Source organism: Heterocephalus glaber, unplaced genomic scaffold (genome assembly GCF_053883595.1).
Source record: "Heterocephalus glaber isolate CG9 unplaced genomic scaffold, H.glaber_assembly_v1.0 deba00001429, whole genome shotgun sequence".
Taxonomy (NCBI): Eukaryota; Metazoa; Chordata; class Mammalia; order Rodentia; family Bathyergidae; genus Heterocephalus; species Heterocephalus glaber.
This window is the reverse complement of record NW_028258294.1, coordinates 32,356,067-32,379,279: the sequence shown is the minus strand read 5'-3', so window position 1 is coordinate 32,379,279 and position 23,213 is coordinate 32,356,067. Positions and strand designations below refer to the sequence as shown.

Genomic DNA, 23,213 nt, shown 5'->3' with positions numbered 1-23,213 from the left:
CATTTAGACTGTCCTTGAACTCACTATGTAGCCCAGGCTGGCCTCAAACCCACAGCAGTCCTCCTGTCTCTGCCTCACAATTGCTGGGATTACAGGCATGTGCCACCACACCCAGCTTCTCTGTTCTTCAAAGGCTACCAATCCTATTGGGTCAGGAATCTATCTTGCTTTATTGTGACCTCATCTTAACTGGTAACATCTGCAACAGCTACACGATGACCTAGAAGTGCTAGTGGTCTGAATGAAGAGACTCGGAGTGGGGCATGGGGGGGAATAGAAGCAGGCAGAGTCTAAACTAGTGAAGAGGTAGCATGCCCAGAATTTGGTGATTAATTAGGTGAAAGGATAAAAGAGAATAAAAGTCAAGTGAAGAGTGATCAGGTTTCCAGCTTGGACAACTGGAGAGAAGCCAAAGCAATGGGCAGCTTCCCTCTCCGCTCTTCATGTACCTACTATGCTTCAAGTATGATGCTGAACACATTCCATAGATTATCTTGCTTAATCTTAATTTCTTTCTTAATGGTAAATATAAGAACAATGGGTTTTATAATCAGGGGTATCTTAAATTAATAAAATATAAAATTATCCCTGTTTGGCAGATAATAAAGCTGCTTTTCATAGGGATTTGTTACATAGTTTGTCTAATTTAATCCTTATTACACAGGTCATCTCAGTTAATCGTCCAACAGCCCTATGAGGTGGTTTTATTATCCTTTCTCTACAGATAAGGAACCATCCTGGGCAGACTAATAATAATGACAGTTATGATCTATTGAGCTTCCAGTTAGGAACTGAGCAGTGTGCTTTGTGTTTCAAACTCACAATCATCCAATGGGATATGTGGCCACCCAACTAGAGAGATGAAGAAATGCTCCCACAGGGTCCATCTTGGATCTCTTGACTCCTCTTCCCTCACAGGACAAAGACAAATCTTGTTGGGCTCTCAAACTCCTCCAGAATCTGCCTCCAACTCTATCTACCTCTTTGAGACACAGTCCTTGCTTTGCAGCTTTGTCCTGGCAAAATTGAATTATCTGTGGTCCCTCAGAAACATCTTGACAGAGCTGGGACTAGTGAGGCCCCTAGGGAACAAAATACGAACACATTGATTCTGAGCATCCTGCAATTTCAGATCAGCCCCCAAGAGTGATCATCTCCTCATCTCACCCTGGCCCCATGCCTGTCATGTGGATTTTCCTCACTTTGGCTGTTACTTCTCTTCTCAGGAGTATCTTCTTTCTCTCTTTCCAACTTCAGTTTGACTCATACTTACCCTTAATGGCCATCACCTACAGGAAGCTTTTCCTGACCACCTCCCACCTGGGACAGGTGTCCCTTTTCAGGACTCCTGTAGCACCGATTTTATATTCCTATCATTGCACTTGCACAAAGGAAGCAGTTACTTGTTTCTGTTTCCCCTCTAGAGCATGATCCCCTTGAGGGTGGTCATATTTATCAGTGTGTTTCCATTAGTTAGTATAATGCTTAGTGTACAGTAGGTGATTATTAAATGTTTGTTGAATTAATTAAGTAATTGTTATGGGCTAAATTGTGTTCCTAATCCTCAGCACCTTAGAATGTGATTAACTTTGGAGATAGGATATTTAAAAAGATAATTTAGGTAAAACATGGTCTTTAGGGTGGACCCTAGTCTAATATGAGTGGTTTCTTTGTAAAAAGAGTAGATTAGGACACAGACACACAGAGAGAAAAGGCCATGCAAAGACTCAGAAGATGGCCATTGCCAAGCCAAAGTGAGGTCATAGAAGAAATTAATCCAGTGACACCATGATCTTGGACTTTTAGCTTCCAGAACTATGAGAAAATAACTTTCTGTTGTTTAAGCCAGGGTGTGGCTTTTTGTTATGGCAGCCCTCCAAAACAAATATGCTAGCCAAATAAGCAACTAATAGTCTTCAATGTCATACACATGCCTCATGTTGCTTTCATTTTTTTCTTTCTTACCAGTATGCTCAATCAGTTGTCAACTCTAGAGGAAAGAACTGCGTATTTGTATCTTTCCCATGTAGGACTCAGCCTTTAGTTGTTCATATAGTTGCTCAATAAATGCTTTAAATATTTGTGTTGTTCAGAAATAGGGATGGTTTCTGTTTCTTTGCTGGGATAGTGTTCCAGCCTCATTTGATGGAAACCAAGGCCAACTGTGGAAGGTGGTACATGGCTAGTTCTGAGAAGCTCTGACCTTGAGTCTGCCTGAGCTCTCATCTTGTACACTCACAGAGGTCCAGAAAGTGGAGCAGTACAGCCTCAGACCATGGGCTTAACACCACTCATAGTCTGGCAGGAGAGAATGCACCTGTTAAAGGGTGAGAATGGTCGCCTAAGAACATCATAGCTTACTCATCATTTATTTAGAAATATTTAGAGAGTATGTTATGTGCTATATTTTCTGGCACTGAGGATGTGGTAGTGAAGGAGACAGACTTGATGTTTCCAGGCTTCTTCCCGAAACTCTCTTTCTAGTGCAATCAAGATCTTGACCATCACTGACATTCTAATAATAAGCACAACTCATGCTTTCACAGAGCTTCAGAGTTTACAAAGTGTGTTGATGCTCATTAGCTCACTCAGCTTTCTCCAAAACCTTGTGCAGTAAGAATTGTTATTATCATCTTTCATAAATTCTCACAATGATATTCTCACTTTAACATCTCTGACATCAGGATAGGTCTCACAATGGATAACAAACATCATAGTTTAATTGGTAGCTCTTATTTTCTTTCTTAGCAGTCAAAAATGATGATTCTTATACTCAATGGTATCTTAGATTTAATAAAGTACAGAATTATCTCTCTTTTGCAGATAATGCTGTTGCAGTTCAGAGAGATTTAGTGGCTTTGCAAGGTCATATGGCTCTATTGTCTTCTGTACAGGTTGGAGGAACATTGGAAAAAAAGTTCTAGGCAAAAAGCCACAGTAGCCCTGGTCAGAGCCTCTTTGTTGGTTGTTCTTGGGTGATTTATTTCTCAGGCACACCACAGTTTGCTGCCCTCAGTTTTTCTACAGGGAAAGGAAGCTCTGCCCTATCCCAGGATGAATTTCATCCCTACCAGGGGAGCAGTGAGAGGGTAGCTAAGACCAGCTAAGCATGTCTAGGGTCAAAAGAGCCCCTTACTCTTCTGAGTGCCCAAAGGGCTCTAGTGAGCTTCCTCTTCAGGCTGCCCTGAATGATCTGTTGACAAAACACATATGGGCAAGGAGGAGGTCTCTGTGATCAGCTGTCATGTCTCCTCAACAGCCTTGATGTGCTTACTCTCTTCATTACCCAGGAGGTGTCAACCCTTCACCTATGGTGATCTACAGTCTGACACACCCACTTGCCTGTGGCTGGAAGGCTGTGATGTTGGGTGAGGGTGAAGGAGAAGTAGACAGGCATCCTCTCTAGAGATGAACGAGGAAATGGAGGGAATGGCTGCTGGAGACAAGGTAGGAACAGCTTGTTGGTGTTGCCCATCTTTATCGTATGTCTAACCATTGTAGCTGAAACCTGACTCAAAGCCAGGTGTGAGGTGACTCCAGGAATTACACTGTAAGCATTGCTTGGCTTTTCCAGCTCTCTCTCTCTCTCTCTCTCTCTCTCTCTCTCTCTCTCTCTCTCACACACACACACACACACAAACGCACACAGCTGCCTAGGTGAATCTTTTCCCTTCTTACCTGAAACTTTCCACCTGATTAGCAGCATCACATAGTAGAGGATGATTTTTATTTTCTCTGTGGATTTTCCATGGGTGACATGACACCTCAAGAGGGCATCTTATCTGTATCATTTCCTCCACCTCCATCTCATCTCTAGCCCTTCATTGGCTCTGGAATTCCTCCAGGATTCCCAAACTCCTCATCTGATAGTACACTCCCTTTTTAGTCTAGCCCAATCCATATCCATGAATGTTATATGTGGTCCCTTTACTTGCTATATATACTTCAGCAGAACTCATTTTCTAACTGGACCAGAAAGAAATATGCCACGACTGTCCCACTTCTGTATCTGTTCTCTCTCCATGCCCCTGCCAATAGTTCTTTCCCCTTTGGTTGCATTATTTACAGACCACTTCCAATCTATTCTCTGAAGATCCTTCCTGGGCTCAGCCAGTGACATGAACTAATACAAAGGGACCCAGAAGAGAACTGCCACATCCTCTTTGATGGCCTTCTCCTTGATGCCATATATCAGCTCTGGTGACTTTGGTTGTGTGGCTCAATTTTTGTTCTGAAAGTGAGCTTAAAGTCTTTTTCCTTGCTCCCACCAATGGCCCATTTTCAGGACTGTACTGGAGCTTTCCCAGGCTTTTCTACATCCTCTTGGAACTCCGACATGATTGGAGACAGCTGTATCTCACTAGCGCCTCTGATTTCATTGCCTCTAGATAGGTCAGCTTTTGTAGCACCTTAGCCCACCCCAAGGCAGGAAGTTCCAGCTCCTAGTCCCTCCCTCCTTCGCTCCCTCCTTCCCTCCCTCTTTATCCAGTTCTCAGGGATTCATTCTGCTATGCCAAATCTGGGGAACCCACAAGGCCTTCTGACAGCTGATGTTGGGTCATCCCCCATGCCACTCTCTTGCATCTTAAGCGATGATTATAAGAGGACCCTTCATAGCTATATGTGAATTATTTATCTCACAGTACTGTGTACAAATAATTCCTATTGACCATGCAAATGTTGAAATCTTCAGAAAGTCCTTGCTGATTGATATCTTATCTAAGTCCCTCCTTTTTTGTCATGACTCACTAACTTTGCTTGCATCTATATTTCTTTGTTACAGACTCTTCTCTTTTCTACAGTCTTCCAAGATTAAATGTTAGTGGGTCAGATGGGAAGGTTCTGAGGGGGAAGAAGTTGTCGTTTATATGTTTCCCTAGTGTCTATTATGGTGCTTGTTACATAGTCAATAGAGAGAAAATAGCAAAATAAACTTGTAAAATTGAGCTTAATAAATATTTCTGGAATCCTTAATGTATGCAAAACACTGTTCTAAGTATCTTAGGTTCCAGAAAGAAAATGAAACCAAACAGGGTGTCTGTCCTTTAGGAAATCGGGCCAGGCAAAGACAATTTGGGTGTTTCCAGTTAATTGCAAATGGTACCACATGGGTAGAAGTTTCCTTTAGCTAAAGGGTTCTTAACTAGTGAGCTGGAGATAGTGCTTTCTGAAGAACAGGGGGCTTTTTGTTGATTATTAAGACATGAGAAGAATTCCCCACGAGCATATAATGCTATTTCTGGAAACCACAAACCTTTTGCCCCTTTGCTTCTATCTTGATCTTTGATACTGTGACTGGTAAGACTGGATAAGGAAAAGGCCAAGAGCCATGATCCTTGCAGGATTTCAACTCCTGCTGGCCCCCAGAAGGACTAAGCTCAGCTTTTCCTCTTCCTCAAGTAAAGAATGAAGGCTCCAATGGGGGACGACAGCCTGTCAGATGCTGCCTGAGTGGCAGCAGGCAGTCTTGCCAGCCATTACCTTGTTGGAGTAATCCTTGAACCCATGTAGGCTCTCCATTTGATCTGCTGGAGACCACAGGAGATAGTCAAATGCTTTTGGCTAATATCATATGCATGCATAATTAGATGGCAGCAATTACCATCTGGGTTCCTAGCACTTGTTCCAACATCCAGGCCCTGGGCAAGAAGCTAGTGGGAGTGTGGCAGGGAGGCCTCCCTCACCCTGCCCATCCTTTGTTGGGCTCCCAGAGAGCAGATTGGAAGCCTAGAGCCTGGGAGCACAGCCCTGTGGAAGGCCAACGATGCTCAGTGAAGAGTGACAACAGGCAGGTGGCAGAGGGAATCGAGCCGTACGCATGTCTCTGCCAGCTCCTGGGTTGGCATGCCATTGCAGACTGGGTGAGTTGCCATGGGCATGGTGGATAAAGGCTCCTAGGCAGCCTTTGTGGCAGACAGGAAGCCAAGAGTAGGTTTGAGGGTTCTCAGAACAGTGATAGGGCTGATGAGATGCCATCTGCCCTGCCCCTGGCTCTGGGCGCTTTCACCTCCTGACTGTTGAGCTCCCTGTGGGTGCCAATGATACAGGCATATGCTTGGCCAGGTCTGGCTGACACTTTCCTGAGGCTGGTACCCAGCCTTCTTGGCTGGGGAAGAGGATTGGAGATAAGGGGAACTGAGGTGGCCCAGGAGCAGTCTTCAGGTGCAGAGGAGTCTGAAGAGGGTGAACAACCATGGACCTAAGCCTCCAGATACTTCCTTATTTCATGCCTTTGACTGGAGGAGAGTTCTGGTCAGTCATGGCAGGGTTGGCCCAGCCTCATGTAGCACTTGCTACCTGCTGTGCCTGCAGCTTAATCACCAATCAATTCAGTGGATGGGTAGCAGCTTCTGGCTGGGGTGGTAAGGCAGTGTTTAGTGAAAGGATCTTCCCAGCAAGGGCTTGGAGTAGGTGGGGTTGTGTTTGAATTTCAGCTCTGCATTTCCAGCAGAAAGACAAAGGTCCAGTTACTTAACCAATCTGTTACTCTTTCAGCAAAGTGGAGCTGTGAAGACGTACCTGGCACATGGCTATGCTCAGAAAATGTCAGGTTGGTCTTTCCTTCCCTTCGATATAAAGTTGAACATGATAGGGAGTCTACACTATACTTTCAGATTTTTTTTTCTTAATTTGTAAAGAGGTAACATGGGAAAAAGAAAAGGCTATTTCTGTTTCCTAGGGTCTTCTAAGTTCAGCTATTTGGCACCAGGAGGCCATGTATGGACAAGGAGGTCCATTTTGGCCAAACAACCTCTCTGTGCTTCCAGTGGCATATGCTCCTCTACTTGTCCCAAAGAGAACCAACACACTGTAATAGAAAGGGCACGAATTTTGGACTCAACTGACCAGGGGGTTCCATCCCAGCTCTGCCATGTAATAGTTGTATGGTACTGGGGGAAAGTTACTTAATCACTCTGACCCTCATTTTCTGCATCTCTATGATGGCTATAATAATCATCTGATAGTGTTATTATGGGAATTTATTTATTCATTTATTTGGTACTGGGGATTGAACTCAGGACCTTGAGCTTGCAAGGCTGGCAGTGGAATCACTGAGCTAAATCCCCAGGCCCTATTATGGGAATTTAAAAACTGAAGTATACGAAGTTGGCCACCTAGTAGGATGGTGGTTATAATGATTGTATTTTAAGATATGAATGGAAATCTCTTGATCTTTAGAGATTTATTAAACTTTCTGGAACCCTAGTTCTGGGAAGTTCTGAGCATGAACATCCCTGTTGTTTCTCGAGTTCCTTCACTTATTTTTCGTGTTTCTGACGTTCTACTTCTCTAGGTCTGTCTGTGTCTTCTTTGGTTTCCGTGTGGGTTTCTGTAGACTAGTGGTGGCGAACCTATGTTGAAAGCTCTAAAATGTTTGCCATCACTGCTGCAGAGTTACTGAAGATTTAGAGGTGTCAGGAATCCAAGATATGGTTCAGTTCACCTGGTGAGGTACAGCCACTGGCCATCTGACCGGTTCTTTCTTTTATCTCCTCTCTTCAAGCCCAGTTCTAACCATGCCTTGTATAGAACAGTTCCGTTCACTCCTAGGGCTCTTGGATAGCTCATATTTTATAGGAAATTATAGAATGTTCATCTTGAGAATTCTGGAGAATGAAGACCTCCCTACCAGATGAGCACATTATTGCTGTCTGACTCAGCAATGTGGCTGGCTCCTGGTGAGGGCTGCTAAATACTCCCTTCACAGGTCCAAAGGAGACAGGATGACCTTAGCTTTATCTGTGTTGGTGGCAGTCCCCTGGGGAGTTGGGAAGGGGCTCAGCAGTAAGGTGGAGCTTAGTGTAGGGAGTCTGGTAAATATTTGCATTATGAATATGGATGGTCCATTAGATCAGTGCAGGGACCTTGCCAGCAAAGAAGAGTTCTAAGGAATAGTGTCTAGAGTATTGGATACTATCAACAGGGCAAGGGGCAAGGCAGGGTTGTATAAGGACTCCAGCCAAGCCAGGCAAAGCTCTATTGCCAAAGAAAACTGGAGTAATGGGCGGGAAACTCAGGCTGAAGAAATAGCCCTTTGCTTTTGAACTTGTGCATTTCTTGCACACATGTGAGGTTGTGGAATTCCGTACTGACATGCTTATGATTTTGGGAGGTTACAAGGTAATATGATCCCTCCTGAAACTATCTGGTGAATAGTCTCTACCTTAATTATCCAGTCAAGAGGCATATTATGGGATAGAACCTAGCAATTAGAAGGCAGGGTATAAGTAGCTTGGAAGGTAAACTCCATTTTGCTTCCCCGGCTCTGGACCTCCAGGATCCTAGGTGATATGGGAACAGGTGGCCTCTGGCAAGGAAGGTCAGTCTGGGTCCCTCCTGGTGAAGAGGTAACCTTGTGGGCTTTAAGGTGAACATGAGTCACCTATAGGTCTGAAACCCACTGATCTGGATCTGTATTACTCTGTTTTCTCCATGTAAATATTCCAGCATGAGCTCAGTTATCTAGTGGAGAGAAAATAAAATGGTCATGCCCACCCTTGATTCTGTAGGGTTGAGTGGAGAGTATTCTGAACCCAAAGCCTGAGTCATTTCCAAAAGTGAGTCTTCCAGGGCACTGTGAAGTCTAGGTTCCTTTTCACCCCATGACTTTTCTCCATTGCAAGCTGTGGAGGGTCAATTTTACTTTGTGAAGGATATTGACCATTTCTTGATCTTTGGTGGTACTGAGGCCATAATTCAGGTTCTACAGGATTACTGGGGACAATATTTCAGCCTATGGCAGCTCGACCTGATTTCAGGCTCACACCTTTGTTGTGTAAGGCCCCTAAAACTTTCTGTGCCCTGATGAGCTCCATCTCCAGAACTTGGTGGGATTGAGTCTTCAATGGAAAGGCCTTAGGGTGTTGCTAAGCAGCATTGAGGTTGGTCTGGGACACATTATCAGCCTCTCCTTTTCTCCTTGGCTGACCACCTTCAGTTTTCAGCATGGCTGGCAGCTCACCCTTCTTGGACCTCTGGGTCTGTGCTCTGCCTGTGCTGAGGGGCTGCAGAAAGGTCCAGCTTTTAGCTCCCTGCCAAAAATGTGCTCTGAAGGCCTGTGCCAGCCTAGCCTGGATTGGCCTTGAGTGTCAGGGGGCCAAGGAGAAGACCTCTACAGCATGCAACCATTTTCTGCAGAATTCATTACTACCCCGCATCCAATTAGGGAGAACAGACTGGGTGAGACAATGGCCCAGACCCCTTGTTAAGTAACATCCCTAATTGATGACAGGAATGGTGTAGCAGTTTGGAAGCCAGCTCAGATTGTGTTTTTAAAATTCTCCTTTCTCCCGGGCTGTCTGCCAGAACTCCATGGCATGGCTCTCCAGGAGAACAAAGGAAGCTTTGAAAATCTTCCTCCCCCTCCTTCAAATGCTTATCTGAAAGGACATCTTTTTCCCCTTAGTTGCTGCAATCATAAAAGCACAGGTGATAAATTGCTTCTTCGTATTCATCAATTGTGAAGGTTCCTGCACCCCCTAAAACCAGGAATTGCAGCAGCAGCAGTAGCAAGAGCCTGAGACCATCTTATACCCGCTCTGATGCCTATCGGGTCTCCAGAAAGGGAGACGGAGAGGGAGAGGGGAAAGGAACTTTGTTCAGTGACAACTTTTATCTCTGGGTCTTGGGCTGTTGAAATGCCAAGCTAGGGCTAGATAGGATCTCCTGACAGCTGCTGCTGCCTAGCTCTTGGGGACAGAGGGCTGGTATTGGGTAGGAGGAGGGCCTTGAAGTGAATTGAATATATCATGAATTTCCTAACCAGAGTTCAGTCTTGGTGAAACTGCACTCAGAGAGGAGAAAGAGGACTACAAGAAGGGCCCTCAGACCCAGGATTTGCAATTACCTTGAGAAGCTGTTTCCAAAGGGATGGTGGCTAAGCCATTTCAGAGGAGGATCTGTCCTGCTTGTGAGCTCCCTAGCTATGCACTGTACGTGGGGAGGGGGTTGGGTCTGTGATTTGGACTGGATTTGAGACTTCTGGGGCCCCAAGTCACTTCAGGCTGAGGCTGTTTTCCTATATTGGCCATACTCTGTCTCCTTACTGAGTTCACCGCCTATCTGTTTACCTTCACTCTTCTGTCACTCTACCCTATGTTGCCCATGCCACCCTGGGCGATGTAGAGGAGGCAAGACCATGAGGGTAGAGTTGTTTACAGCTAAGAGTGGCACCATGAGCTCAGCTTAATTCAGTGACACTTCAGAGTTTTAAAGCAAGAGGAGATGATATCAGAGCTCGCCATTTTTAGCTTTTAAAAATTCATAGAACACCTACTATGAAGTAGATATGGTTCAAGTGCATTATGCTTATCTCAGTTTGTCCTCTCAATAGTCCTGTGAAGCAGGGGAGGGGAAAGAAGTTCACAGAGGTTCATTTGCCTCAGATTGTACAGCAATTGGTGGAATCAGAATTCAAACTCAGGAATACTGGGTCAAAAGCTTGAATTCTGAGCCACTGCTCTGTGCTGGCGTTCACTGTGCTCTGCATAGAAAGTTGAATAAAAGTTTCCTGGGGTAGACAATGGGGAAGAGAGAATATTCTGCTGGGAGAACAGAAGGATGAAGGCACAAAATTGTGAACCCCTTTGGAAATAAAAGAGAAGTACTATCTATTGAGGACCTGCCTGTGCCAGGCACTGTGCAAAGCTTTTCATGCATTTGTTATCTTATTTTCAGATTAACCCTCTTTTAAAAGTAAGGAAATCAAGGCTCAGAGAGCCCAACCCTCTGCCTTCTTTTCCACCTGACTGCTGGACAGTTCTATGATCTTGAGCAAGCCCTTCCTGCCATTTAGGGTCACAGTTCTCTCTCTGAATCTGAAGACAAGAGGGTTAAAGTTTGGTGAGATTTCACCTTTGCTGTATGCAATCTCCTTTTCTCCCAGTGGGAGGAACTAAAATAGGATATGAAATATGGGCTAAAGAATCAGATGTCTGGAAAATCATGAAAGTGGTATCTGCCACTGGAGTTCTCGGAGCCTACAGGGAGGTGAAGTCATGGTTCATTCATAATTTGGCAGGCCCTGCAAAGTTTGGAGAATGTGCCCATCATGGGAGCCCATGCACATTTCCTCACTCAAGTGGCTTTGGCATCCCCAGACTGATTGGGTCTGTGGGAAGAGTACAGAACCTGGGGAAAGTGTAAGAGTTCACTGGCTGGAATGTCTCCAGTAATAATTAATTAGTCAATCAATTCATATATTCATTTATCAAGCTTTCTCTAAGTGCACTGGGAGGTCTGTCTTGAACTGAAGGGGTCCCTGCCAGAGACTGCTTCTGAGCACATGAATGTTAGAGCCTGATGTCTTATTTATTCCCTGCCCCATCTTACCTCTGAATCCTGATTGTCTTAGTTACGTTTCTCATTGATGAGACAAAATATCTGATACTCAAAGTTAAATGTGGAAAGGTTTATTTCAGCTTACAGTTTGTAGAGGTTTAAGTCCATGCTGGGTGGCATGGCAGAGGGGCATCACAAAGGAGAAATAGTCCATGGCAGGGAGATGATGACAGTGAAGGCAGCAAGCAGCAAGCAACAGTAGCAGCCCTCTTTTTGTCCTTTATGTTCTATCCAGGGTACCCACCCTTAGAGCAGGTAGGATGCATACCTAGGGTGGGCACCCTTAATTATGGCATCACACCATGAATCAATCCTAGCATCACATCTTTAATTCCAGCATTATACACTAGAGATCCAGCCACCTCTGAAAAGCCCCACCTATGACTGTATGAGGCTTTGAGGGGATATCTAGGCACAAGCCATAACACTGATGCAGGAAAGGGCTTACCCAGGAGCTTTGGAAGTGGGAAAGGGGAGGGTAGGCTCCAAGAGGGGCCACCTCTTCCTCTGGGTTCGTGGCACTTTGTGGAAGGAGACCCACAAAGCTGTGGACTGTGGGGTTCTCTTCTCCTTACTGCACCCCACCCCTTCCTACCCACCTCTTCTTCCCAGCAGCTGTCTCTGGAGGAGGCTCACCCATCTCCCTTGGCCTCTGTAGGGCATCTGACATCTCAAGACCCTCAAGCTCTAGAAAGGGTGGATCCTATTGGTTTGCGCAACACTGATCTCTGCCATCTGATCACTTTCTGTCTTCCTTCTGGCATCCCCAGCTGGGGACTCCCTGTGGCCCCCATCTGGGAATGTCTGCACAGGTCTAGACTGGAAAAGGACATGGGGAAAATTAGTTTTCTAGGATTAGGTCTCCGAAGAGACCTGAGAAGCTTTAGAAACTGCATACAGTGGAGTGGCTCCTGAGTGGGCTCAGAAGAGAAATCCTGCTGTCACTAAAGGTCAGCAAGTGAAGTCCAGGTGAGACAGTGAGCTGGAGTGGGCATGGACAGTCTCAGAGCCTGAGTTCTGATGTGGCTCAGGCACATACCTGCTGTATGGTCTGCCTCAGTCAGGTCTCCTCATTTGGAAAATGAGGGACCCAATAACTCTAGGTCAGATTTCTGAGGTGCTGCGAACTCTAGATCTGTGAGGGTGCTTTTGCCTTCACCTATCTGTCTTGTGGAGAACAAAGAAAAGAGGGCTTGCTGCTGGAGGAAAAGGTATATGGGGAGCTCCTCATAGTAGGAAGGTGGTGCTGGGGTGTACCTGTGGCCCTTGTAGGGTAGGGACCTGGCTGTGAATAGCATAGGCAGCTCCTAAATGCAATGGAGTATCCCTGAGGAGGAGAGGTCACTTTGGATATCTCTGGTGGCTGAGAGATTAACTGCTATTCTCTTAGCCAAACCACTGGTGCCTCTATTAAAAAAAAAAAAAATAGAGGCGCGTTTGCATGTCATTTGCATATCATTTATACACCAACTTATTTAATGTTCAGAAACCACTGAACATTCCTAGCCCCTGCTTCTTGCCCTCCTCAGGTTGTCTCTGTGCCTCTCTCTCACCCTGCATCCTGTGGGTGGTCCAGCTGGATAGGCCTGTTGGGCTGGCCTGAGTCTCACTGGCTCCAGCCTGGCTTGAGGAGCCCACTATGGGCTGTGCGAAGGAGGGGAGACATCAGGAGGATGAGCAGCTCCTGAGAGCTCAGGGCACCTGATCTCCAGCCCCAATGAAGGGTTTTGCCATCCCCCTACCCCCCCAGAATCCAGTTGTCCCCAGGTCTTGGCTCTCTAGAGATTTCCCCTGGAATCTGAGACTTATTAGCTTCCTGCAGCTACTCTCATGGGAGTGACATGGAGTGTGGGTATGGGAGGGGGTGGGTTTACTCTGCCCTGGGAAGGAAAAGGAAAAGGATTAAAGAATTGATAGTTGTGTTTTACTTTGCCATCTACAGGATCCTGGGTGGCCTGCTGGTGAAATCCTTAACATAGGAGCTGGGGAAAGATCTCTTCCAGGGAACTCCAAAGCCCCGTATGAGTGGCTGGGCATATCAACACTATTAATATCAGAGGAAATTTTCCTCTCTCCTTTCCCATTCTCATCCCTGGTGGGCTTGAAGCCAGCCCCTTAGAAGACTTGGCTGCAGTCAGTCCTGAGCTTCAAGGTAGTTACTTCCCCCTCAGGTCAAGGAGCAGCCTAGAACCTTTTGCTAGAAGGAGCAGAGGCACAGCAAGGTAAAGAAACTAGTCCAATGCCACATAGCTAGTCAGAACCCCAGCTGGGACAGAACCCGTGTCTCTTGGATCCACCCTAGGAAGAAATCTCCAGATCTCCCAGAATGTAGAGATCTGATTGCAGGTCTGACTTGCTCCCCTCACTTTGCCTCTTCTAAGTAGGGCAGGAGCTGGTTAAGAGAGATGACATTGATGACCGTGGCTGGCCCTCTACCCAGTCAGAGAGGGCACCAACTGTCTGGTTACCCCTTTGCAGCAAGTCTAACACCTTAACAGCCAGGTCCCATCTCTCTTCCAAAACTCAATGCGACTCTCGTTCCTCCTGCGGGCTCCACGAGGTCTGGGTCCTCTCTGACAATTTGGCACTCCAAAGTATACTTCCTAAAATAGTGTGTACTGTTCAGCAGTTCCTGTAGGATAAGCGAGCTCTATTGAACTACAAGCTTCCTACTCCCCACCCTCGAAGCTTAGCACAGGGCCAGTCCTTTGCAGCATCTGTCTACTGCCTCAGTTTCTACATGTGTGAATGAGAGTTTCTCATGGCCCTGCCCATCTCCATAGGTGAAGAAGCCTCTCCTTACAGAGAGTTTTACTTTTCTGTCTGCTGATCCAGCTGGGGACTGACTGAGGAGGAGGCTGAGGGCCAAAGGCAGACAGTGTAGCCTCACACTCGAAGTGGGGCAGTGAGCAGTGAAAACCCCAAGACTCCCTGCTTCCCCTGGCTCCCTGGTAGGGTGAGCAGTGAGTGCAGTTCCTGTGTGAGCCAGTAAGCAGCTGTCAGGTAGAGCTCATTAAGGAGGATAATGTGAGCGGAGTGACACGGCATATCTGTTCTCTTCCCACTATTACACTTGTCACTTGCTCACTTCCTCTTGCAGGTGAGCTGAGGGGTGTGATTGTCTGTGTGTGGATCTCTCCATAACAACCAGGCAAACGAGACAATCCAGCTGTTCTGAGCAGTTTGATTGGAAGTGGCTTCCCAGAAAACCTCAGCAATGGGAAATGGGACCCAAAAATCTATATGTGAACAATTCCAGAGGTGACTCTGAAACAGCTAGAACTGGGGACTGCTGATCCGGCCTTGTCTCTGCCTCTATGTTACAAATATGGGAACAGAGGCAGAGCAATCAGGTGACTTATCTGAAGTGTGCCGGCAGGAAGTGTCAAGGAGCAGGTAACAGAGCTATGCAGCAGGATGCTGACCGTACACTGAGCACCCACCTTGGGGAGCAGGAGGGGGGCCAATGGGAGGCTGGGCATGTGTCCAGAAGATTCCTCAGTGGTAGGCTGACGTGGAAGGATTGGCTAGGGTGTGTGTGCAAATTTGGTTGAGCACACAGGATACAGGCTGGGTAGGAGCTGTGCACTGGCACAGGAGTCCCTAGACAGAATTAGCCAGCAAGAGTGACTTGGATCCACAAAGGGTTAATACAAGGCTGGCTCTGAAGACCTGGGAAACAAGAGAGACTCTCCTGACAGAGCTGGGACCACAGCCACAGAGGAGAGACGTCTCATGGAGATTTTCATCAAAAACCAGCAGAGGAGAGGAAGAAAGTGGCTAAATAGCCAAGGATCTTCCCCCCCCAGGTCAGAAGGTAGCTGACATTGAAGGCTGTGCTGCTGCGGAGGATGGGATGAAGAATGAAGCCAGGAGGCAAACTAGCACTGTCCCTAGCACCTAGTCCTGGGTGACATACACTCGAATCTGTCCCACTACTCTGATTCTGGGGATTCTGGTGATGGGATTGGTGGATGGCGGCTGCTCACTTGTTAGTAGTATCACTTTATGATGACTGTGCCCTTTTGAATTGAAAAAAATTCCTCAGTGACTCATGGGGGTAATCAGACAGGGCCTTGGTGAGCACTGATCCTCCTAAGCCCATGTCCCTCTCAAATACTTTCTGCGTGGGTAGAATTCTGCAAGTGTCCCCAGTGCCCTCACCCTGAGATAACGCTTTCCCTTGGAGTGAGGGTGGAACCTAGGAATATGGTGGACCTTAAGACAAGGAGATTATTGGGATGGATCAAATCTAACCAAACCAGCCCTTTAAAAGCAACATTTTCTCCAGCTGGTGACAGAAGAGGAAACTAGAAACATAAGAGGATCTTTTTTAAAGGAATTTTTATTTCATTTATTTTGTGCTGAATTTATTCTTGCACCATTATTTTTGATTCTGCAGTTTCTTCTGGGATATCTTTTTCTTCTGTGCAGCCTCCTCTTCTGCTTTAGAAAAGACTTATTCCCTTTTAAGAGGAGCATTCATTGTGAACAGAGGAGCTCACAAATGGGTTGATCTCACCCTGAGCTCTATAAATATGGAGGCACATTTTGGATATTTTGTCCATCTGGAGATGTTCAAAGACTGGAGAATCTATATCTGGGTTCAGCATTACTCTCTGCGATTGTTTTTTGGTGGCATTTGGGGTTGAACTTAGGGCTTTGTACATGTGTCATGATTTGGATATGAAATGTTCCCCGAAGGCTAAGTCCTCATGCAGCAGTGCTCAGAGGTGGGGCTTTTGGAAAGGAGACTGGAGGGCTCTGACATCATCAGTGGGCTGATCTCTGGATGAATTCATAATTATCGGGAAGTGATGAAAATTAAGGAGATGGGATGTAGTTAAAAGCAGTGGGTCATGGAACTGTGTTCTTCAGGATTATATCTTGTCCTTGTCCCTACCATGTCTCCTCTCTCCCTTCTTTTTTCCTTCCCTGGGTCCTTCCCCTTTCCTTACCTCTCTCCATCTCTACTCCCTGGGAGGCATGAGGTAAGCAGTTTTCCTCCAGCATGCCTTGCCACCATTGTTTCTATCTCACCACAGCCCTAAAAGCAGTGGAGCCTGATAGTCGTGGACTAATGCCTCTGAAGCCGTGAGCTAAAATAAACATCTCTTCCTTTAAGTTGTTTTTCTCATGTATTTTGTTACAGTTATGGAAAGCTGGCAGACACAGCATACTAAGCAAGTGCTGTACCACTGAGTTACACCACCAGCCTCTTCTCCATTTTTAAGTACATACAACAAAAAAATAGCACTTTTTGGGGGGCCACCAATGTCAGGTCCAGCCCTACTGCCTGTCATGTGCACACCTACCAACTCCAGCATTATACCACAGCATGGCACACATTGCTTTTGTAAATTGCTTTTTTCAGATTTTTTCAGAGGCTTTTCAGATGTGCATGCCCTTGGTGGCCTGGGCAGTTTCACAAGTGTTCTTGAAGTGAACATGAAGATTTAAACCTCTTGATTTACAAGATTTGGTGGAATTTTCTGGGTCAAGTGAATAGTGAAACATTTTCACCAGTTACCTCACACTGCTTACAAGGAGAGACCCAAGGAAGATTTGATAGGTCTCAGCTGCCTTGAAAACAGAGGAGCCCACTTGACAAGGGGTGTGGACAGCTGGCAGGAGCGGATTGCAGCCCCATAGGCTCTCTGCCAGCCAATAAGGGCATGGGGACCCCAGTCCAACAACCATAGGAACAGACTTCTCAAAACATCCCGAATGATCTGGAGGCCAGTTCTTCCCCTAGGGCCTTTAGAAAAGGGCCCCGTTTGGCCGCTATTTTGATTTTGGCCTGCAGAGACACTAATCAGGGAATTCATTTGAATTCCTCAACATCTGGGCTATAGACCATCAGCTAATATATGAGTGTTGTTTAAGCCACAGATTTGTGTCAATTTGTTACGATACAATAGAAAATGAATACACTAAGTAACATCCAGTCACCTGGCCTGGAATCCTCCTTCTTTATTTCTGGCCTCACTTGGCAGATAAAATCTGCTTCTGTGTTATTGCAGAGCAGATCAGCTAAGTGTCCATCCTCTTTTCTTCTTCACATCTCTCAGGACCTTCAAGGCTTCCACACCCCCAGCAAGTCTGCACTTGGGTGGCTGAGAGTCTGTTTTCACTAGTTTGCACCCCCACGAAAGAGCACCAGTGACAGATGTGTCCTGATCCTCGAGAATGATCTCACTACAGGGTTTCAACTTTTGCACCTCCACAATGGTAACAGTGATTTTAAGAACTGACATTGAATGCATACTTTCTTCATGCCAGAAAGTAAGCTAAGAGCTGTCTCTGTATCATTTCACTTAATCCTCATAATGACCCCTGAGATGGATATTAATAGGACTCCCATTCCATAGATGAAGAAACTGAGGCTTAGGGAGTGAAGAGACTAGTGCAATTTACTGTGAATAGGTGTTTGATCCAGGATTTGAATGAGCATCTGGCTTCTGAGCCTGTAGTTTCAACAGTTACATAATCTCTCTCTCTCCCTCTGCACCATGCTTCCCATATTTTTTAAGGTTTTTTTTTTCTACCAAACAAACTGCATTTATCAAGTAATAATTTGTTTTCCCATTTTTTATTAATCAAAGCCATGTATGACTGCCAATCAGGGGTTCAGATCAGCATGAGATTAGTGGTGCTATCACACGGAGTTGATATAATTCCAGCCAAAAGCCAGGAAATGATGTCTCAGTTACTAGTCAGTGCAGCCTTATCTTTGGCAAATGCATTGTTTGTGCTAGGCAAACAAAAATGTTAAAATAGCTCGTGAGCCCCCATTACTACCTGTGGGCACCTGTGGGGATCTGAGGATTGAAGATGGGGACCACTGTTCTAGATCCTCCAGAACCTCATTATCTACTCTGCTCAGGCCTCTGTGACCAGCCCTTGTACCTTTCCTTCACAGAGAGGGGGCTGCACGATATCTCTGCCCCCCAATCACTACTGCTTCCGGGGACAGAGTGGACAGTGTGACCACCCTTATGGGACTCCCCTCAGTGCACACATATGTGCATGCACACACACAACATATCACACACAAACATGCATACATGCAAACACAAACATATGCATCCATGAGCCTCATCTTCTCTTCTAACAGGATGCACATCAGTCCTGGTCTAAACATAACCTAATCTCACATCACAACAGATACAAAGAGGCATGAATGTAAGAGAAGAGGGTTGTTCTTTACATCTGGACTATATGTAGTCTGAATTCTGATTCTTGTACAGTGAGCCTAGTACAATAAGGTCCTAAGTGCCATTCATTCATTTAAAATCTATCTAATATCTAGTATGTGCCAGGCATTGTTAGAAACTGAGGATTTATTTTGAACAAGGGAGGCAGACAAGGCCTCTGCTCTCATGGAGCTACATGAGAGCAGAGAGAGTGTGTGTGGGGGTGTCACACAGATGAAGGTATGATGATTAAGTGCAGGGAATGTAGAGAAGTACAGGTGCTGGACATGCAAGCTGGAGAACTACAAGTCTAGAGAGCACCTGTGGAAGACCTTCTGGAGTTGAGATGTTAAGGACAGGAGGAAGTTGGTGAGGTGGGACAGTAGGGGGAAAAGTAAGACCAAGTCCTGGAGAGGGGAGGGAGCCAAGGCTGGGGGCATTAGTGCTTTGTTGGAGGAGCAATGACTAGGCTGAGATGCTGGATAACTGAGGAGCAGGTGAGGGCTGTGCCAGCAGGGGCCAGGGTGCTGGACAGCATTGACAGGAAGGGGTCATCTGGTTGGTGTCAATTCCATGGTTTGTCACCTCACCTCCCTCCTTTCCTATTCCGAGGGAGGAAGGGTTGGAAGAGACTGCAGTCTCTGTCCACTGAGAGATCTAGCATGTGGAGGAGTGAGAACTGTGTGTTGTGTCCATCTTTTGATGGTGTAGGGGTGAAAGAACCTTCTCTTTTCCCCCGGGAAGGCTCCATACTTGACTCTGAACAATAACCTGGCAGAGGAAAAGACAAATTTATTTCCTTCATGGGGGTATCCCAGGAGAAGGACAAAATAGCCTGGTGAGACTTAGACACATACATGGGAAAATTTTAGAGGAAGAATTAGTGATTTTTAGGGGAGATGGTTGGGAGCAGATGATAGCCTGGGAAGAAGCTCATCTGGGCTCTGAGCATGGGTTAGCTCTGGTCTTCCATCCTGATATGGGCGCTAGTCTGCCTGGCCGAAGAGCTATCTGGTGAAGGGAGCTGCACAATTAAACGTCCTCTGAAGGATCTGGTCTATAGCAGACAGGGGTGCTTCAGAGAAGGCCTTCCCTGTATTAGCTGCACTGTACACTCAGGGTTTGAAGCCCAAAGTGGTGTATTTTGAGGTGTTTTCTGAGCCCCAACTGTGATTTCATAATTGAATGCTTTGCTGTGGATAGAGCCCTCATCCATCTGCAGGAGAATGCAGGAACATGGAGGTGTGGAGCTCTGGTCCAGGCAGGGATGCAGCCAGGAAAGGGGACAGGCCAGCACAGGTGACACAGCACGATGACTCCTAGACAGCCCCTGAGCCCACCCGTGGTTAGGGAGAGGAGCTTGGTGCCATGCAGCAAGGAAGGAGGGGCCTGGGGCACCAGAGGAGTGGCAGCAGCACCAGACACAGGACAACAAAAGAAACTTGGTGAGTGGGCCCAACTGGGCATCACCTAGGTTTCTCTTCTGCTGCCACTGAGCCTTCCCAGTTGGCTGGTACTCCAGTGACTTCGCTAATGATCAGGAGGTCCCATGTGGTTTTTACTCACCCCTAAAGGTAAGTATCTAGTATACCCTGCCCAGGGACATTGGTGGAATGGCCATGCCAGGGTTGTCAGTGGGAGTGGAGGGCCCAGCAACTGTGAGGCAGGGGCCCAGTGGGGCATACAGCTAGTGAGTACAGAGAGGAAAGCAGGGCCTAGCCATGTTAGTCATGCTCCTTAGCCAGTGCTTAGTCTGAGGGCCTGCACTAGTCTTCTTGGGCTTTCATCGAGGTACCATGAACCGGGAGCCATTAACGAACAGAAAGTTATTCATGAACAGTTCTGGAGGCCAAAATCCAGGTCTCCACAGGGCTGGTTCCTTCTGGGAGCCCCAAGGAAAATCTATTTCCTGTCTGTCTCCAAGCTGTGGTACCTGCTTGCAGTCCTTGTTTCTTGGTTGAGACAGTACCAATCCAGTTTGCCTCTGTCATCACATACCCTTCTCTCTGGGTGTGTTTGTCCCTAAATTTCACCCTTCTTGTAAGGACAGTGGCCGTGGGATTTCGGCAAGCCTACTCTAACCCAGGATGACCATTCCTTAACCTGACTCATATTTGTAAACACTGTTTCCAAGCAAGGTTTAATTTGCAAGGAAAGCATGGATTTAGGGAGGACACTTTTAACTCAGTGCAGAGCTCTTAGGGAAGACTGTGGGGAGGGGCATTTGATCTCTTAGAAGCAAGTGATGGGATGTCAGAGAGGAACTGGATGAAGAAGACCAGGTTTAATTTGGGTACAGGGCTTTCTGTTGTTCCTCATCCTAACTTCTATTCACAAACAGTAACATGGTCGATCATGTCATGGTAATCAAATAAGTGATTTATTGAGCATTTACTATGTGGCAGGCACTGTACAAAGAGCTTTCTATGGATGATTTCATTTGACCCTCACACCAACTCTTAGATATATTATGATTTCCTATCCTCCTTTGGCACTTGAAGAAACAGAGCCTTGGGGAGGCCATGTCATTTGTCCTAGGTCCCAAGTGCAATAGGCTGTGGGAAGAGGGTTTCAGACCCACTCACACTAGAACTGGGGGCAAAAGCCACTAGATCTCTTTGACTCCCTCCATATGTCCCCAGCCTATGTCCTGGGGAGTCTTGGAGGGGGGGCTAGCAGAACCCCAGAATAAAAGAGATCAGCAACAGGAAAGTTCTAAGGTATATAAAAGCGGAATTGGGAGGTGAGGCCCTCCATGACTTTGAACTATTCTCAGCCAATGATACTTGCATTTTCTTTCTGCCCTTCTTCTGGGGCTGCTGGGGAATGGGGAGAGGAGGAAATGAAGCTTCCACCTTCCTGCTGTTTCTATGGGACCTGCAGTGCTTCCCCACCCTATTTGCAAGGCCATAAATAATCGAGATGTATTACTCAGGGATTGCCATGGTAACATCTTCAGGTTACCAGGGATGCAAGATCCAAACAAAAGTATTGGATTAAATATTTCTGGCCACTAGAGGAATCCAGCCATGTAACACTGGGATGGAGCGGGAGGAGGGGTGTGGAAGCACACTGCTTCTTTCTCCTTCCTATCTTCAGGTTCCTCTGCAGAGAATTATGACTCTGCTGGGAGGCCTTCTCTCCCTCATCTCTTATTCCTGGGCTCTTTCTGTGTTCTGGAGACACTGGGCTCCCACCTGCAATCTGTAGTTCTCACATAAAACCAGGATCCTGAAGGCACCTCTAAAAGTCATGCCCGAGTTCTCAATAAACACATCTTCTTCTAATTGGCTTAGGATTGAGTTGACTATCCCACTTAAAAAGTCCTCACATACATCATCCTTCCTAAACAGAATCAGCAGGCCTGAAAGCTGGTCTCCCAGCCCCCACCACTGCTGACTCCAGAAACATGATATAGACACACAATTATAGTAGGTGCCAAGAGAATAAGCCAGCGTGCAATTGATTGGGCTGGGACGACCCTCCATCCTGGTCCTGGGGCTGGAGAGAGCTGCTTAGCACCCATCCACGGTCCTCCCTGGAAGCCCTGCCTGAGAATGAATCTGTCTCCATTCCTGGAGTCCCATGACCACTATAAATATGTTCCTAATAACCAAGTGGTGTTTGTTTAACATAAACTTACTCTGCCCTCCAAGGTAGTCAGAGAAAGTGCCGAGTGAAGCAGAGTTTAGAGGTGTGATTTACAGGCCTGTTGACAGGCCTCAGGGCACTCCTGGGAGAAGATTAATCTTTCAAGCATTGAGTCACCCTCTTTGTGGCCCCACATTGTCGAGGTCAGAGCTGGAAGAGGTCTCATGGATCTTAGTTCAAGGCCTTTCTTTTCAGGAAACAGAGCCCAGTGGGAGGTGAGGGATCTCACTGAAGGTCATCCAGGCAGTAAGTGCCTGCTTTCCAAAACCCGTATTTCTTCCCTGATCCAGGGCCCTGGTCTTGAGTGAGACTCTTTGTCTTGCACATAGCCTGAGAAACTGGAGGAAGGGACCATGAGGGAGCGGAGACACTCAGGTAGCCTCTTGGCCTTTAGGGTGTGCACCTCAGCCTGCCTTGCCAGCTGCTGTCTTGAGCCTTCACCAGGCTCTACCAGCTTGTAAACAAAGCCCTCAGATCTCTGAGTCTCCAGAGGATCAACATGGATTTCTTGGGCACGGTGGGCCTTATAAACTACTGATCAGGTGGTTTCTTCCAAGAGAAAGATTGCCCTTAACTGAGGCCATCATTCCCCTACACTATAGTACAAGGAAGTGGGCTTTGTAACACTTAAACCCAGGGAGGATGGAGGAGGGGAGCCTGGCCAGGGGCCAGATAATAGCTACCCCCCAGACCACCTGCACACACTCACCCAACCTGGACTTAGTTAGCATCTCATATATTGTTTATGAAGCACTTGTCCAGGCCTCAAGGTGAGCTGAGGAATCAGAGAGACAAATAAATAAATAATTCTAAGCAGCTCTGAGTGTAGGGTCCAGGAGGGAGGGCCACCCTGGCATTGTTTTATCACAGGGGCTTGCATATATTATCACCCTGCAATCTTGTGACCTGTCCCCCCTTTTCTCCCCTCTCTCTGATGTTGCTTTGATGAGTTTATATTATTTAGCATACTTTTTATAAGTCTATTTACAACTCAGGCATTGTTGGTTTGCGTAAGAGAGAGAGATG

General features: G+C 46.5%; 1 long non-coding RNA gene across 2 annotated transcripts; it reads left to right on the top strand.

Moving 5' to 3' along the window:
• The first annotated feature begins 217 nt into the window (after nucleotides 1–217).
• On the top strand, nucleotides 218–6,550 carry LOC110344328 (uncharacterized). Of its 2 annotated transcripts, none has more exons than XR_002386836.2 (3): nucleotides 218–463; nucleotides 3,291–3,447; nucleotides 6,496–6,550. It is a non-coding gene; the product is annotated as an uncharacterized LOC110344328 (long non-coding RNA). The 2 variants fall into 2 exon arrangements; XR_015451674.1 differs by lacking the exon at nucleotides 6,496–6,550 and adding an exon at nucleotides 5,712–5,861.
• Nucleotides 6,551–23,213: the final 16,663 nt, after the last annotated feature.